The 19,813-nt window shown below is 37.7% G+C and overlaps 2 protein-coding genes across 4 annotated transcripts in view; one reads left to right on the top strand and one right to left on the bottom strand.

Annotated features, from left to right (window-relative positions):
- LOC127624967 (zinc finger protein 883-like) overlaps positions 1-19,813 on the bottom strand; it is a 212,482-nt gene that overhangs the window by 119,305 nt on the left and 73,364 nt on the right. The gene's annotated exons all lie outside the window — the stretch shown is intronic.
- Positions 1-19,813, top strand: part of LOC127625016 (zinc finger protein 501-like) — a 617,707-nt gene that overhangs the window by 579,335 nt on the left and 18,559 nt on the right. The gene's annotated exons all lie outside the window — the stretch shown is intronic.

Genomic DNA, 19,813 nt, shown 5'->3' with positions numbered 1-19,813 from the left:
TGTGTGTGTGTGTGTGTGTGTGTGTTCTTCTTCTTTAGAGTTTATCGGCAGCTTGCATCCATTAGCGTTGCACTACCGCCATCTTCCGGCTTTATTTCCTGTCATGTCCAGTTATATCATATTCTTCTCATCAGTCCTGTTCTTGATAAAAATAATAAAATATTTCCTCTGCTTTGTTCATTCTCCCCACTTTCCAGTATTTCCTTCATTCCTGTCCCCAAAGCGACTGAGAGAGGAGTTGAACATCCCGAAGGAAACTAACTCTTAAAGGGGCAGGAGTAACATTTCCAATACCTTTACTTTTAAAGCAAAATAGACTTATAGCAGTATTTCATGCACATTTAATTCAGTGTGGACAGGTATATCGCTCGAAACCCCTGTAACCGCAGATCTTCCGATGACTTAAATGTGATATTTTAGCGTGATTTTAAATTAATCTAATTTGAAATTATTAATTTCAACATCTTTATCGTTTCCATTAGCGGCAAATAATAAAACATTTCAACCGTTAGTGTGGGTTATCAGTATCCTCAGTAGCCTCCGGCGCCCGTAACCAGTTTTGAAGTGGGAAGGCCACAAACTGAGCTGGTTGTGATGTCATCACAACAACATTCGACAGTCAATATGTCCAATTTATAATATAGTTATTGTCCATTTATATTATAGAACTGTAATACTGATGACCTCATAACAGTGGAGCCACTGTGCCACAATATTGCTATATCTAAACATTGACTTTTTGATGTATATTTTTTGTGCATGTTGTTTTTATCTCTTTGGTGTTTTAATGACTGTAAAATAAGCTCATTATCATCTGATGTAGTTTGTTTTGTTAGTTCACTTACTGTTCAAAAGTAAACTAAACTAACGAGGGGCTAAAGGTTACAGCCTCTTGCGTCAGTCGCTAGTACCCCTCTTGAGGCCAGAGGAGTGAGGTTTACACACACTGCACACAGTGACGTGCGGTGATGTCTTAAAGAGGCTAGGCACTGAGTTATGAAAGCCAGATTACCTGATTTATTGTTTAAGCTAATAATACGTAATAACAGTGAACGTCACGCACAAGCGCAGCATATCAAGAAATGTACAAATCAGGATGTATATAGTGTACTCTCTCTCTCTCTCACACACACACACACACACACACACACACACACTCACACACACACACACAAGCGCGTAAACAGTGAACGTTACGCACAAGCGCGGCATATCAAGAAATGTACAAATCAGGATGTATATCGTGTATTCTCTCTCTCTCTCTCTCACGCACACACACACACACAAGCGCACAGCCACATAGCCAATCTTTTCTTACATACCAATCAGTTTGAAATGATCGGATAATTTTTGGGCCCTTTTGCTGTACTAGTCCATCTAAGGCTGGCGTAGACCTCCCTCGTGCAATTAACTCATATTTGGAATTAAAATCGAGCTTGGAAAAATTTCTTAATTCCGTGATTACAGCCGCTGCTTTCATTTTGATTTTGAATTTGACGGGGATTAGGCATGTACGCTAGCTGTGGTGTAATGACGTTAGCTACGCAAATGTCCAGGAATATCTCGATTTTAATTGGTCCATGTCTGAAATGTAACGGAGACGATTACGGGCATAACATATTTACGTCAAAAGGCACAGCAGGTTTGTGCTTTTTGCCGTACATGTTAAAGAATACAGGATGGAAGTGCGCATGCGCAACATGGGTTTTCCGCTTGTCGTCTGCAATGAATGGACCGTAAAAGCACTGCTTATTCTACCATATGTTTTTAGATGATTATGCGTAACTGCTACATTTGTCATCATAATGTCTAAACAATTGGAATAACACACATATTGCATATATAAATCACAAGAATAAAAAGTTAAAATATAAATACAAGTTTATTATTTAATAAACATTTTATTTTTGAATTTTGGCAGGGTAGGCAGTGCCTAGTTTGCCTACCCAGACCGCACGTCAGTGACTGCACATCATATACCAGCTGGCTACTGTTACATCTTCTCCAACTGGTTGGATTTCTGAGTGGACACCATAACCGATTTACCACTGTCCAATGGTTATACTTCTGTTCTGGAGGCAGTCGATCGATTTTCCAAAAGCCTGTTGATTGGTTGTCTGTTCTTGCCTGCTTCCGGACCTGTTGTTTTCTATGCCCATCTGGACTGTTTTTTGCTCACCCTGTTGGCTTGCTTACAGCTCCTTCCTAGGTTCAGGACTGTGTGCTTTTCTCTGGAGTGAGCTTTTAATTTTTTTGTCCAAAAATGGCATCTAAAAAAGGGAAAACACCACAGAATACTTTTTTTATTCAATGGGGCTAAAGCAGCTTTGGAAGTACTAGATAGCTTGTGTGGGTCAAAACCGGAAAGTAATGAGATTTACTACATGAGAGACACAATTTTTTTCTCTTGAAGGAGAGGACCCTGATGTAGTACATATTCAGACGTTTATAACTTAATCCTTAATGATCCCCCCAAGCCTTTCAATACTTCCAGCAACTCAGAATCTTTTACAACAGCTCCAGTGCTCCAACATCCTGACCATGATTGACCTTTCGTAGTCGAAGTGGACGCCTCCACCACCGGTGTCGAAGCCATCCTTTCTCAGCAGCAGGGAAATCCTGCCAAGCTTCACCCTTGTGCCTTTTTTTTCCAGACAACCATCCCCGGCGGAGCAGAATTTTGACATTGGCAACCAAGATCTTCTCGCCATCAAACTGGCCCTGGAGGAGTGGCACCACTGGCTGGAGTGTTCCCGTCATCCATTCCAAGTAATTATCATCCTCCGCAACCTCGAATACTTCCCAGGAGGTATGACAGCTGAACCCTTGACAAGCCAGATGGTCCTTATTCTTCACACACTTTAATTTTACCATCACCTATCATCCAGGGTCCAAAAACATCAAGGCGGATACCCTTTCCCAGCTACAATCTCGTGACGCTACTACCACCATTCGAGAACCCATCCTTCCTCCATTTCTCATCATTAGCCCCATCCAGGGGACCCTTCGCCATCACCAAACAGATAAATGCAGTCACTCTCACACTACAGTATTACACCTACCTTCAATGTTTCTCTACTTAAACCTCACAATCCTTCTTTGTCTCCTTCCTCCTCAGAGTAATAATAGTTATCCATAACAAACAAATTCACTTCAAACAGTCAACAACGTCTCATATTCTTTAGAAGACTGAAATCCAGGAAGCTCAAAAATTATCAATGAGCATACTATTAACATACATTAAGGAAATATTGCACTCTCTCACTTTTTATTTAAACGCTGAATAAAATGTTTGCATTAAAAACATCCAGTATATCATGGCTCGAACATTTAAAATCCATTAAAACATTAATTTAATCCACCACGTAATAGATGTCTGTGACATTGTTACTGAACGTGGAGAATGCAGGAGAAGGCAGATGGGTAGTTTGGATCCAAATGCGGTTTTATTAAATAAAAATAGAAAGAACAATAACTAGACAAACACGGGAACAAATGAAACATCCACAATGGGAAAACAAAACCAAAACACGAAGAAACATCCAAGGGGTAAAACAATCACGGAGGGCAAAGGCAACAACGAAACAAACATGTACAAAGGGCAAGGGAACCTCGAACGATGAAAAAGTCAGGAACATGAACGATGCATACAACATTCAACAATCGACCAAGGAAAGGGAAAACAAGCGGGTTAAATAGACAGACACCGTAATAACGAAATCACAAACAGGTGCGGACAATAACGCTGTGACAGTGGTGATGAGGGCCGGGAAACATGGGAAATGTAGTTTATACACAGAGAGTGAAACACGGGGCGGACAACAAGGAAAACGTGACATGGAGCGTGATCAGTGAAGAGTGAAACAGAAAACACGGGGCAGACAACACGGGATCGTGACAGACATAGTAGATGAAATCCACTACATCATTGTGCTACAGTCCGCTGCCGCTGTTCTACTTACAAATACATTTTGTTGCATTATACAGGAAAATATGAAGTGACCAGTCTTCCATTTCCATTGATATTTACTAAATGTTTCCATAATTTGGAATCTTTATCTAATAAAGCAGCACACATTCAGACATCACTGGGAAACAAAAACATTTAAAAGAATAGTTCATCCCAAAATGAAAATTCTGTCATCATTTACCTTCATTTTGTTCCAAACCTGCATGAGATTATCTCTTCTGTTGAACAAAAAAGACAACCTTTTATCATTGCCACACATACTCTCCTAGTTACTCTGTGCTATAACTTACTTCCCTGTGCATCATTTCATCTCACTTATGCATCTGTCTGGTTGAAAAGCCTCCTCTCCAGCTGGAAGCCAAAAGTTTGGGAGGGATGGATGCTACACGGTATATTTATAAAGTTAATCTGGTCTGAGAGAACACAAAATATAATGTAACCAAATACAACAATATTGTTTATAATAGGGTGTAACGGGGCTACAAGTACACCTATAGTCTCAAAATTCAAGAAATAAATTAATTTGTATTGAATATTGATGGAGCAACATAATTTGTGTTAAAATAACAACAGAAGGTTGTTTAAAATAAAATTAATTTAAAAAAAGTGACAAGGGAGCCTTTTACCTCCTTTACTTGGGCTAAAAGGTCCCCAGGGGGTTGTATTGATATTGTAGATACAAGGGCAAATGTTATAGGGCACAATTTTACAACTTAGGCAAATACTTTTGACACAGCAAGATATATTTTCGAGTAACAAATTAAGATTATACTTCAGAAATGCAGTATAATTTCAATCACATTTGACATTTCATTACATCTCAAGTATTCTATAAACAAATGAATCTTCATTGTGATTGAATCAGTCAATGTGAGCCCACTTTGGACATTCTTAATAAAAGAGTTGCTAAAAAAGTTGAAGAAATGGAGTCACCTCCTCCTCTATGTCGCTGCATTAGTTTATAAGCTGTTAATTTATTAGCCAAAATATTTGGAAATATGTGAATGAGGAAAAAAGTTTCAGTGATAACGCACATATGCAATGTACGGATCATGCAATTTTGTAATTATTGAAACATACCATTTTCAAATTGAAATAATTGTTTAAATTATAACATAAAAGGATGGCACGTCATTTTATAAGGTTAGAATAGAAACGATTGCCCTTGTAATGGAAAATACAAGGGCAATCGTATGGTCTTGGTCTTGGAAAATATCTCTTAAGTGAATGGTCGTACAGATGTAGGTACATTTGCACCAGCTTGCTAATAACTCTGCACATCAACATGTTCATGTCGACTGATTTTGACTCACTGAACAACATAAAAATTACCCATCAGCCTCAAGGTAGCTGGAGCTCCATGTCACACCTACTGATGACGTGGACCAATGGCAGTAAGAAGGTATTTAGCAGCAGATACATTTTTTTTTCCTAAAAGCTCACTCCAGCAAACTGTAATGAACCACCACAACAAATGCAAAAACACCTTATTTTTGGCCAGATTTTGTTCTAAATTATGTCACAACCGTTCATTAATTTCATAGGAAGTATATTGAGGCCTTAAGGGGGGAATTCACTCCCCATTTTCAGAAAATAATTTCAGGCCCTGAGTGGTAAGGTTTCTCTCCAGTATGAATTCTCTCATGTGTTTTCAAGTATTGTGACCGAGTGAAACTCTTTTCACAGTGTGAGCACTTGTATGGTTTCTCTCCAGTATGAATCCTTTGGTGCAGTTTCAAGCTGCTGGCTGCAGTAAAGATCTTTCCACATTCAAAGCACACATGAGCCGCCACACCGGTATGTATTTTCTGGTGCTCTTTAAAATAAGACAGGCGTGAAAATCTCTTTCCACAAAATGAACACTTGTAAGGCTTCTCATTTGTGTGAGTTTTCAGATGTTGTTTTAGGGACTGTGCCAGAACAAATGTTTTACCACACTTATCACATTCAAATGGCTTTTCTTCAGAGTGACAAAAGAGATGACTCTTGAGACTGGGTGCATATGCAAAACTATTTCCACACTGATGGCACTTGTAAGGTCTCTCTCCAGTATGAACTCTCATGTGTTCATTAAGATTGCTTTTACGTGTGAAACATGTTCCATACTGAGAGCAGGTGAAAAATTTCTTGGCTGATCTTCGAGGATTTTTAGGTGAGAAATTGTCTTCCGTCTTTGAGCCACTTAAATATTTTTCTCCAGTTATGAAATCATGTTGTTCCTCCTCCACTTCCTTCAGCTCTTCACATTCTTCTCTCACTTCCATCAGCTCTACAATAAACACAATAAGTTGACGAAAATCAATTCAATAGTGAAACATTTAAATAAATTTTGAATAAAGAATTTTTAAAAAGAAAGTAAAAAATTTAACCCAAATTTAATTGCAGAACACGACAAATGTCCAGTATATATTTGTGATTTTTGCTGTGCAAAAGGTTTATATTCATATAGGATTCTAGTTGCGTGTTTAAAATAGGAAATGTTTTATGATTCCTGAGGTAATTTTAGTGCGATCACTTCTCTCAGATAGCGGCAGGACACAACTTTGAAGGATAAAAATAACCGTGCTGCAAATTTTAAACGGCATTTAAATAGGTAAATTATATTCCAGCAGTGCATGTTCTGCAGACAAAATAGATGAATTTTTAAAACCCCTAAAACATAATATAGATGAAGAATTTAAAGACCTTTGTGATCAGGAAATATCCATTTTAGAGATTAGAACAGCTATAAATAAACTTAAATTAAACAAGTCCCCCGGAAATGATGGCTTAACTGCTGAATTTTTACAAATATTTCAAGATGATTTAGTTGAATTTCTGTTAATGGTCTTTAAAGAATCTATTGACCAGGATGTTTTGCCACCCTCCATGACACAAGGTCTAATATCATTAATTCCAAAGCCTGATAAAGACCTATTATTACTAGATAATTGGCGACCGATCACCTTAATTAATAATGATAGTAAAATTATTGCTTCCATATTCGCTGAAAGGCTAAAATCAGGATTAGAAACTATTATTGATGAGGGGCAGTTGGGTTTTATAAAAGGAAGACATATTTGTAATAATATTAGACTTGTATTAGATCTCATAGATTATAATGAAATTATCAATGAAGATAGTTTTATTCTGTTTGTTGATTTTTACAAGGCCTTCGATACAAAACAACATGACTTTATTTTTAAAACCCTTGAATTTTTTGGTTTTGGGGACAAATTTCAAAAAGTAATCAGACCCCTATAATAAGATTAATCGCTCTGTAAAACTGTCATAACTTCTCATAGATTTGAAATCAAAAGGGGGATTCGACAGGGCTGCCCTATTAGTCCATTGCTTTTTTTGGTTACACAAGTTATGGCCATTCATATTAAGAAAGATACTTTTCGTGGTATCAGAATAGAAGATACAGAAATTAAATGCACACAATTAGCCGATGACACCCTTTTCTTAAGAAACTATACTGAAATTGAAAAAGCAATTAAGTGTCTGCAGTTCTTTTCATCTGTATCTGGTCTTTCCCTGAATATTAATAAATGTGAGCTTATGGCACGAGGTTCCTGTAATTTTACAGCAGTATGTGATATTCCAGTGAAAGAAGTTGTCAAATATTTGGGGATCAAGATAGCTAAAAATATGGAAGTCAGAAGTGAGTTAAACTTCGCTCCTGTCATTCAATCATTTGAAGAAAAAAAAACATAATTCTTGGCTGATGAGAGATATCTCTTTAAATGGTCGTGTGTTACTGGTTAAGACTGAGGGTTTATCTAGGTTGGTTTATATTGCTCAAGTGTTAGATGTACCCCCCTCTTTAATTAAAATGATAGACACTAAACTTTTTAGATTTATTTGGAAGAACAAATCACACTATATTAAAAAAGAAAATATTTGTAGATCAAAAACTGAAGGAGGATTGAATGTTTTGGATTTTAAGACCTCTAACATGATATTTAAAATAAAATGACTCCAAAATTATTTAAAAAATAAGCAAAGTATATGGTATACAATACCTAAATCTATATTTAAAAAAGTAGGTGGTATAGAGTTCATATTGAAATGTGATTATGATATTAACAAAATACCCATTAAACTTGCAAGTTTCCACAAACAAGCATTACTTTCATGGACTCTTATGTATAGTCATAATTTTTCCCCCCATAAATGTACCATTTGGAATAATAGATATATAAGGATTAGAAACAAATCAATATTTTTTGAGAATTGGTTTGAAAAGGGAATTATTTGGGTTAAACAGTTGATCAAAAATGATGGTGTTTTATACAATTATCCTGAATTTGTTCATATTTATAACTTTTCAGTTGATCCTATCCAATATTTTTTGGTTTTGCATGCCATCCCCAAGGACATTTTGAGGCTATTAGAATGTAATAATTATTATTCTTTACAAACAGTTGAAGAATTTACTGCTTGTATCAAGCTGCAGGGCAAGGATTTCACAAGTTCTGGATGTAATAATATTTTCTTGCGTTCTCTTCTTCAATCTAAAAATATACTTGATGGGGGGCGTGGTTATGACTCCGAGCTGAGTGCACGTGTTTTTGTGAGCTCCTGGCGTTATTTGTTGGAAATCCTGTATATTATCCGTCTTTTTGTTTATACAAGTGTACATTTTTTCACTAACTGCTTGAGGTGAAATAAGAATCAAAATGCCGTCGAAAAAATTCAAAACGAAGCATAAAACGGACTCCTCGCCACTCAAGGACCAGGATGATGAATGGGATGCTAGCAGTGTAGCTAGCTCATCAGGCAACCCATTCAGTTCTTCCCAACCTGAAGAAAGTTGTACCAGCACTGGCCAGAATCTGGATGTGATGCAAAAGTTGGACATGATGAGAAGTGACTTAACGACAAAGATAGATGGCGTTCTTAACGCGATTCATGAGGTAAAAAAGGACGTGAGAGACTTCTCGGGACCTATGGCCGAAGAGCGAATTAGCAACGTAGAAGACACAGTTACTACGGAGAAGGGCAAGATGGAAGAGGTAGTTAAACGCCTAGCCTTTTCTTTCACATAAGCTAGACGACCTTGAAAACCGCTCGCGAAGATCGAACCTAAGAGTGGTTAATCTTCCTGAAAAGGTGGAAAATCCAGATGCGGTCGCCTTCTTAGAAAAATGGTTACCTGAAGTGTTGGGCACGGCAACCTTCTCCGCGCCGCCCATCATCGAGAGAGCGCACGCACAGACTACCTGGTCGTTCACAATCCAATCGATCATCTCCTCCAAGAGTGCTGATCATGAAGTTTTTGAACTTCCAAGATAAAGTCAGAGTGATGAGAGCTGCCAGGATTAAAGGCAAGATCATGTATGGAGATCACGAGTTAAGATTTTTCCCCGATTTATCCGCGGAGCTTCACCGTCAGAGGAGGCGTTTTGACGGGGTTAAACAACGGTTGAGATCCCTGAACGTCAATTATGGAATAGTTTACCCAGCCAAGCTGCGCCTGACGATTGATGGACAGACCCGTGAGTTTGAGGATCCGGTTGATGCGGAAAAGTTTTTGCAGGGAATACAAAGTACAGGTGAAACAGGAAGAACCTAAAAGGACGGTTGTCATTTTCTTAATTTCAGTCCTAGCGAGAAGTAACTCGGAGTTGTATGTGTTTGTGCAGGTTTTCTAGCTGGGCACGTTCTTACCTTAACATGTACTATTGCTAGTGCATTTCTAGACACAGATGGCGCAATTATTATTTTAAATGTGTACATATGTTATTATTATTTAAATAGTTTCCCCGCCATTTTATCTGAGGCCAGTAACCTAACGTTACAATGTTAAGTCAGTAAGTCACTTGTGCATATTGGGGGAGAAGCTCATTTATGTGTATATTACTTATCTTTTCTTATATGTGTGTGTGTGTGTGTGTGTGCGTGCGTGTGTGCGTGCACATGCGTGTATATATATGTGTATGTGTGTATGTATGTGTGTATATATGTATATATGTGTGTATGTGTATGTATATATATGATATATATATATAATGTTATTATATTTTTTTATATTTATTTATTTATTTTTTCTCTCATTGTAATTCAAAGCCAGGTGACTCACACATTTTCTGTTTGTTTTATGTTTTTTTTTTCTGATCTATATAGACGTGTGGTTTGGTTTAACTGTTACCTTGTTAATATTGGATCGGTGTGGGAACATAACTATATCCCAAGGTGATATAAGGGGGTGGGGCCAGGCTGTTCAGTTCGGGACAACAGCTAAAGGGTGGTGTTCATGGCAGGTTTTTGAGTTATTTATTTGTTTTTATAATTTTCATACAAACTCCTTATTTTGGCTGATTTCTTGGTTAACTTCCACATCGAATGATTACTTGAACTATATATGGCTGTTGATATGCTGTACAATTTGTCTTAAATTAGAACAAAATGTCACAGATCAAGAAGCTTAAATTTACCTCTTGGAATGTAAGGGGTATGATTAAAATAATTAAACTTAAGCAAGTGATGACGAGGATTAAGCAACTCGAATCCTCTATAGTATTCCTTCAGGAAACTAATTTACTCAAAGAGGAGCTTCAAAAGGTACAAAGAAGATGGCCAGGTCAGATCTTGGCTTCATGTTTTTCTTCCCAATCGAGGGGGGTTATGGTGTTGATCCATAGGGCCATACCCTTCAAAGTAAATAAGAATATTACAGACAAGTCTGGTAGATATCTGATAGTGCAGGGAACTTATATGAGTAAAATTATTAATTTGGTTAATATTTATGCCCCAAATGAGGATAATCCTGCATTTTTTGAACATCTTTTCTTATTGATTGCCTCGCTACCTGGAACAGTGATAGTAGCAGGTGATTTTAATTGCACTCTTGATCCGGTGCTTGATCACTCTTCAGGGCTGGATAGCTCTCACTCTCAAGGTAGAAAGAAAATAAGACAAGCTATGAAAGATTTAAATTTATGTGACCCTTGGAGAACACTAAATCCTTTAAAAAGGGAATACTCATGTTTCTCTTTATCTAAAACCTCCTCTCTTATAGATTATTTCTTAATTTCGGTTTCTTTATTGCCTAGTATAGAAAGTTGTATATACGATAGTGCGGTTTTGTCGGATCATTCCCCCACCTCATTATTTTATTTAGACACTCAAACAACTAAAAGTTTTCCAAGATGGCGCTTGCAGACTAGATGGTTGCAAAACACTGAATTCATTAAATTTGTTGGTGAACAGATAGACCTGTATTTTACAATAAATACAGATCAAACCTCGGCGGCCATTAGATGGGAAGCATTTAAGGCATTTATTAGAGGCCAAATGATTAGTTATACTAGATCCAAATTTAATAAAGATAGACAAAAGCTGCTTGAGTTAGATACTGAAATCAGAGATTTAGAGAAAATAATAAACCTAGATAAATCGGTGCGAATTAAGCAAAAATTATTAGCACTAAAAGCTGAATATGAGGAACTTTCAACACTAAAAGCTGAAAATAGTTTATTAAGACTGAAGCAACTTTTTATGATCAGGGCGAGAAATCCAGTAAACTGCTGGCCTGGCAACTTAAGAAATTGACATCAGAAAGAGCTATTAATGAAATTATTAATGGGAGAGGAGAAATTACAACGGATCCGGCTGAGATTAACTGTACATTTGTATCGTTTTACAAATCTTTGTATCAAACCGAATTTCCTATAAGCGCCCTTACTCAAAACAAATTTTTGGATGGGTTGGATATCCCCTCTATTTCCAAAGAGACAAAACTTGAGCTAGATAGGGAATTGGAATTAGAAGAGGTTTCTAATGCTATTCTTAAAATGAGGGGCGGTAAGGCGGTGGGTCCGGACGGACTCCCAATTGACATTTATAAGGAATTTAAAGAAAAATTAATAGGCCCGTTACTGGACATGTATGTAGAAGCTTTTCAACAAGGATCTCTTCCTCCCTCGTTGAGAAATGCCCTGATCACTCTGATTTTGAAGCCAAGAAAGCCACCTGTAGAATGTGGGTCATATAGACCAATTTCACTTTTGAATACGGATGCAAAAATTATTGCTAAAGCCTTGGGGATGAGACTTGAGAAGGTCCTACCTCTGCTGGTGCACTCAGACCAGAATGGCTTTGTTAAGAATCGTCAGGGGTTCCACAATGTTAGGAGGGTACTCAATTTGGTACATACCGGGGACGGTGCCCCTGACATGGCCATCCTGTCGCTCGATGCCGAAAAGGCATTCGACAGACTTGAATGGCCGTATTTGTTGGAGGTTCTTGTGCGGTTTGGTTTTGGTGATAATTTCCGTAGATGGATGGAAATTCTATTAGTTGATTCCACTGCGGAGATACTCACTAACAATCTTATCTCGCAACCATTTAAATTAAGTCGTGGCTCCAGACAGGGCTCGTCCCTTTCGCCTCTACTCTTTGTATTATCCATGGAACCGCTTGCAATAGCAATTAGATCACACCCTATAATTCGTGGTATTCATTCAGCAGATTTAGAACACCGTATAGCCTTATATGCTGATGATACTATAGTGTTTCTATCAGAACTTGAAAAATCAATACCTTCCCTTTTAAAGCTTATGGGCATGTTCGGTGTTTTTTCTGGGTTCAAAATAAATAAAGACAAGTCATCAATCATGTTTCTAAATGAGCAAGAGAGAATTCATCCAAAAATAGTACATTCTTTTGTTAACGCTGTTAATGGTTTTGATTACCTAGGAATTAAAATAACCCCCCAAATAGGCTCACATAGTTCAGCCAACTATGAACCTTTGATGGCGAAGGTGTCTGAGGAGACGACTAGGTGGATGACGCTGCCCCTGTCTTTAATGGGAAGAATAAATGTGATTAAGATGAACATATTACCGAGATTTTTATATATCTTTCAATCGTTACCACTTGCCCCTCCTCCTACTTTTTTCCAAAATGTGAGTAAGCTTCTTTCTAATTTTGTCTGGAGTAACAGGAAGCATAGACTTCGATTGTCCCTTCTATATTTGCCCTATGACAGGGGGCTACAATTACCAAATTTATTGTGGTATTATTGGGCTGCTCAATTGAGGGCTGCAATGTTCTGGTTCTCTAGGGATACGAATATACCTTGGTTACAGATTGAAATGTTGGCTGCAAAAGGCCTGACACTTGACAGCTTCTTACATTCAGCACCCCAGAACTAAAAAGGAAAACAGACAATCCATTTATGAAGAATACTATTATGGTCTGGTACGAAGTTCATAAATTTCTCGGAGAGGCCCCATTGTTGTCATGCTTCTCCCCGATTTGGGGGAATGAATATTTCACTCCAGCTAAAAGCGATATGGGGTTTAAACTATGGTTGAATAAGGGAATAGTTAGATTGATGGACTTATATGAAGACAATATGTTAATGTCATTTGACAATCTGGTATCAAAGTTTCATATACCCCGCAAACATTTTTTTTAAATACCTGCAGCTCAGAAGCTTTATTTTTTCAAAACTAAAGAATTCTGTGCAACTCCCTTCATTATCCACACTGGAAAACTTTTCCACGCAAGACTGTTTCAGTAAAGGGCGAATTACCCAATTATATAATATACTGGTACAGAATCATAAAGAAAATTCTGAAAATAAAAGACGAGCATGGATGCAGGATTTAAATAAAGACATTTCATTAGATGAGTGGGGTACAATATGTTTAAAAGCACAAACTCAAACTAAAAATACTCGTCTAAATTGATACAGTATAATTGGATAATGAGAACTTATATCACACCTGTGAGATTAAATAAATTTAACCCTAGTATTCCTGATTTATGTTTTAAATGCAATAATTTCCAAGGCACATTTTTTCAGTGTGTGTGGGAATGTGGTGAGGTACAAAAGTTTTGGAGGAAAGTGACACAGTATATATATCTCAATTTACTACTACTCCTATCCCTTTAAGTCCGGTAATATGTGTATTGGGTGTCTATGTGGACAATTGCTCTCTGCCTGTCAAAGAGAAAAAACTGGTGGATTTGTGCCTACTGCAAGCTAGGCGTTCAATTGCCCTCTGCTGGAAGAATACAAGTTGTCCTTCCCTTGGACTTTGGCTGAAAAACTTGATATCCAATTTGGCCCTTGAGAAGCTTACGTATGTGATCAAGGGGAAGTCTTCTGAATTTTACGAAATTTGGGAGATGTTCTTGAGAATTGTTAAAGAAGGAGATATTGAAGAGGCTATAGATGTGTGAAGTTGTAGCATATGCTTAATGCTGAATAGGAGTGTGTAATATAAAGCACTGTATGTTTAAAGAAATGTTTTTTTTTTTTTTTTTTAAATGACTGCCAGGGTTAATGTGGAAGGGGAGGGATTTGAATAAGTTATGTTTGTATTAATTCTATGTTATGTTTTTTGTAAAATTCAATAAAATATGGCTACTTGCTATTACTACTCACTGAAATTCTCATTTTAAAAAACGTTTTGATTGGAGTAAAATTTGGATGACACCTCATAAGTATTGCATCACAAATAAAGTGAAAGAGGTTTCATATAAAATGTTCCATCGTGTTTATCCAGTTAAATCACTTGTGGTGCAGCGTTTTAAAGTGAACATGGAAGATATTTGTGTTTTTTGTCAAATTTAATTTATTTTGGGAGTGTCCCAAGATCCAAATGTTTTGGAAAGAACTCAATAATTATTTACAAAGAAAAGCTATGATTCTAGTTAACTTTGAAGAAGTTGATGTTATGCTAAAATGTTTTTCATTTGATGGTGATAAAAATATTCTGTTTGTATTTGATTTAATTATTATAATTGCCGTTATTATATTCATAAAGTCAAATGGAATGGAAAAATGCCAAATTTTGAACAATTTGAAATCGATGTTAAAATATATTTAGCAACAATATCTGAAAGTAAAAACTTAAAAGCAAGAAAAACTTTACAGCTATTTAATAAATATAATTTTTTTCTGTAAAATGCCTTTATTTTATTATTTTATTTTTTTAACCCTTGACTTGTATGGTTATATGTACTGTGTATGTAAATTATTTTTGTTGTTGTTATATTGCAATAAAAAAATAAATAATAAAAAAAAAAAAAAAAAAAAAATATTTCGACGCATCAACACTCCAGTCCAGCAGGAGGAGGAAATTCACCAGAAGTTGCAGAAAACACAAGAAGAAGAAGAAGACCTGAGATCCACAACACCGTTTGAGCGCTAAAATCGGTACGTGTTTTGTGTGTTTTACATTGACAGATTTAGATTTTTCTGTGCATGTTGTTTTTATCTCTTTGGTGTTTTAATGACTTTAAAAGAAGCTCATTATCGTCTGATGTAGTTTGTTTTGTTACCGGTCACATGTAGGGCTCAAACGTTTAGTTGACAACGTGGTTTGTTCTCATTTAAGGTAACATGAGATCACATTAAACTAATGATGGCGCGTGAGAGCAGCACTACAGTTAGCGCAAAATGAAGTTTTGACTGAAGAGAGGAAGAATTACACAGATCACAGTCCAGATGCATTATGTTTTGTTGGTTTTACCTTTATTTTAGTGTGTAATATAGCTCTTTGTGCATGTAAAATGTCCATTGAATATTCTTGCTTTAGTGATTTTACATTGAAAGTAAAAAAAAATTAAAAAACAAAAAACTTAAATCAAATACATTTCTAAATTCAAACTGCACTCCAAACTAAATGAAAAAGCAATTAAAATAATCAAGTGATCAAAACAATAATATATATATATATATATAAAAATGTGATGCGGATACCTTGACTTCGATAGCGGTTCCTAAATGATACTTTTTTCGATATCAATTTTATAAAATCTTTTTGAACAAGATTACGTACATTACACGTTACCTAAAAAAACCTTTGGTTTTATTTTTTTTCTATAGACTCAAAGAATCTCCTGATCCTTCTGGTCTCCTCATGCAAGGGTTGGCAGGGCCAGAGGCTATAACATTAATGTGAAGAGGAAAAAACAACAAGGAAGCTAAACTGTTAATTCAGCCAACCCTAATAACAAGTATGGTTTATCAAGATTGTTAGTTTAATGTGAGTTAAACTTGATCAGTTACTGTCAACCTTAAAGCATTTTTAGCTTTAGATTTAGCTAGCTATCTACAGCATACATCCAAACAATATCTAATGTTACGTAGGTCCCAGTTAATAGGACTATGTCACCTCACACAGAAACGTTAAGTTAACATGTACACAAGCATGTACCACTACAAGTTAGCCGATTTATTTTGTTGGTTTGTTTGCTAAACATTAACCTTACCTGTCGGAGTCCCAGTCGTAGCGGCGCTGCATTCATCAGTAGTTTTGGAGGACTCGTGTGGTTGGCATGTTGAAGGAAGCTCTGTGGCATGAGGACGATGAGAGGATGACTGCACCGACTCGGTCTTCTTGCAGTTGAAGACGGAGCAACTTTCTGCTCTTAAGTTTATTCCGTGCACTGTCAAGTGCTTCATCAGATTTGTCATGTTGCCGGTCTTGGCAGCAATTATCTTGTCGCGAATATTGCATCACGTGCTGCTTGCATCGAGCCTGATGAAATTTTGCCACACTTTTGATCTTTTCCACATCTTTCACATGTATGGGGTTTGAGACGCATACACACTACAGCCTCATGTGTGAACCGCATCTCCGGACATAACCGGCATAAAAATATTGTTTTTCCTTGATGTCTAAACACAGCCAATCACCAGCACTTTTAGATTTGGGCACATCTAGCATGCTACATGCTTACTGTTGATGAGATGAAACCCTTAAGGGGGTCACACACCGCACGCGCAGTGCAGCGCCATGTCTTTAAAATTCTAACACATTATTCTCTATGAGTGTACACACACTGGTGGCGCCATTCGGCGTCTGTCCGCGGCGCCCAGCTACGGCTCAGGACCTTGTTCAAAACCCTGCCGCGCCACAGAGCGCCATTTACATAGTTGTATATTAAATGTACATTTATTTGTCTCAAATCGTCGTTAATATACATACTGACTTCACCCTGTGCTGCAATATACATTTAGTTTAACATTCCTAATTTAACAGCTTGAATAAAGTCATATTGGAAAAAATATATAACAAACATAGCCCTTTTAAATCTTTCATTTTCCCCTGTTGTGCCATTTTTCAATACTCTACCATACTAACCATACTCTAACCCTTTCTTTTACTGTCTATGCTCTAACCTCAGTGCGCAATATTAAAAGCATAGGCGATGTAACGTTTGCCAAAATTGAGCTTGCGCGAATAGAATGTGCGCGTCCGGTTGTGCGATACCTGTGAGTTGTTCTAGACGTGGCGCGGCGCTGCGCTGCGCGTTCGGTGTGCGACCCCCTTTAGGTATCGAAATTGGGTACCGAACGACAAGACATTTTTCGATACTCGATTGTTTAGAGCAGGGGTTCTCAACCTTTTGCAAGCTGGGCCCCCCCAAAGCTGGTTCATTGCAGTTGGGGCCCCAGTGCCCCCCGCCCCGCCCCATGCTTTAATGTTGTTAATAATAATAATAATAGTAATAATATTATAATTGGCAGTAGCACCAGACTTCTAATGTGAGCTTGCAGGCATTATTATTATTATGAGTAGTAGTAGTAGGCCTATCATCATTACTAGGCTATTGCTATATAATTATATGAGGTTACATGCTTTATTGTTGTTATTATTATTATTATTATTATCATCATCATCAGTAGGCCTATTATCATTACTAGGCTATTGCTATAATTGGGAATTGGCACCAGACCGCCGATATTAATTTATGCTTTATTATTGTTATTATTACTAGGCCTAATAGTAGGCATCATCTGCATTTTTTACAGAAGCTTGCTGGTAGGTGATATTAATGTGAGACCTGAGCCTGCTTTGCCTTGCAAAGATCCTCAATTCTTGGCTCAATGTTTGATAAACATAGCCTCAAATCATCCTCGATTTGTGCACGATTGCAGTATTTCGTTTTGAGTGCAGTCATTTTTGAGAATCCTGCCTCACACAAATATGTCGACGCGAAAGGAAGGAGAATCTTCAAGGCGACGTCACAAAGTTCAGGGTATTCCTGCATCAATGCTGGCCAGAATGACGAAAGAGGGCAGGAGCTAAAGAGTTCCTTCAGTCTACTGTCACTCTTCAGCTCAATAAGTTGTTCCTGCATATCAATTGATAGCTCGTTTGCTGTGCACACAAACGGATCTCGAACCCACGCAAAAGAGCGATAATCCTCTTTAAAGTACGTCGCAAATTGTTTTCTCATTGCTGACAGGTGCTCAGACGCTGATTGAAATAGGGAGGAGAAATCGTGTGACGTGCCTGCATCAGTGATAAAGTCTGCAAGGCTGGGGAACATGTCGCAGTTCCCTCGACTGATGCGGCCATGCCAGAGGTCTAGTTTTTGTGTGAAGGCGTGCACTTTGTCTGCAAGGAGCAAAATATGAGTTTCGCGGCCTTGCAAAGACAGGTTGAAATCAAACAAATGAGCGCCGTTTTTAAAAAAAAATGTGCCCAAAAAAGTTTTTTTTCCAGTTTTTTTTCCCTTCCATCGTAGCCTACTCGCCCCCAAGGTTCCCCTGCTTAAACCAGCACATGTCAAGGCCCGTCTTAAGTTTGCCAATGACCATTTGGATGATCCAGAGGAGTCATGGGAGAAAGTCATGTGGTCAGATGAGACCAAAATAGAACTTTTTGGTCATAATTCCACTAACCGTGTTTGGAGGAAGAAGAATGATGAGTACCATCCCAAGAACACCATCCCTACTGTGAAGCATGGGGGTGGTAGCATCATGCTTTGGGGGTGTTTTTCTGCACATGGGACAGGGCGACTGCACTGTATTAAGGATAGGGTGACCGGGGCCATGTATTGCGAGATTTTGGGGAACAACCTCCTTCCCTCAGTTAGAGCATTGAAGATGGGTCGAGGCTGGGTCTTCCAACATGACAATGACCCGAAGCACACAGCCAGGATAACCAAGGAGTGGCTCTGTAAGAAGCATATCAAGGTTCTGGCGTGGCCTAGCCAGTCTCCAGACCTAAACCCAATAGAGAATCTTTGGAGGGAGCTCAAACTCCGTGTTTCTCTAGAGAAGATCTGTGTGGAGGAGTGGGCCAAAATCCCTCCTGCAGTGTGTGCAAGCCTGGTGAAAACTACAGGAAACGTTTGACCTCTGTGATTGCAAACAAAGGCTACTGTACCAAATATTAACATTGATTTTCTCAGGTGTTCAAATACTTATTTGCAGCTGTATCATACAAATAAATAGTTAAAAAATCATACATTGTGATTTCTGAATTTTTTTTTTTAGATTATGTCTCTCACAGTGGACATGCACCTACGATGACAATTTCAGACCCCTCCATGATTTCTAAGTGGGAGAACTTGCAAAATAGCAGGGTGTTCAAATACTTATTTTCCTCACTGTATATATATATATATATCAAAGCCCTATATATACACTCACCTTAAGGATTATTAGGAACACATGTTCAATTTCTCATTAATGCAATTATCTAATCAACCAATCACATGGCAGTTGCTTCAATGCATTTAGGGGTGTGGTCCTGGTCAAGACAATCTCCTGAACTCCAAACTGAATGTCAGAATGGGAAAGAAAGGTGATTTAAGCAATTTTTAGCGTGGCATGGTTGTTGGTGCCAGATGGGCCGGTCTGAGTATTTCACAATCTGCTCAGTTACTGGGATTTACAAAGAATGGTGTGAAAAGGGAAAAACATCCAGTATGTGGCAGTCCTGTGGGCGAAAATGCCTTGTTGATGCTAGAGGTCAGAGGAGAATGGGCCAACTGATTCATGCTGATAGAAGAGCAACTTTGACTGAAATAACCACTCGTTACAACCGAGGTATGAAGCAAAGCATTTGTGAAGCCACAACACGCACAACCTTGAGGCGGATG

The sequence above is a fragment of the Xyrauchen texanus genome, chromosome 31 (assembly GCF_025860055.1).
Source record: "Xyrauchen texanus isolate HMW12.3.18 chromosome 31, RBS_HiC_50CHRs, whole genome shotgun sequence".
In the NCBI taxonomy this organism is placed as follows: domain Eukaryota; kingdom Metazoa; phylum Chordata; class Actinopteri; order Cypriniformes; family Catostomidae; genus Xyrauchen; species Xyrauchen texanus.
This window is presented reverse-complemented; position numbering and strand designations above follow the sequence as displayed.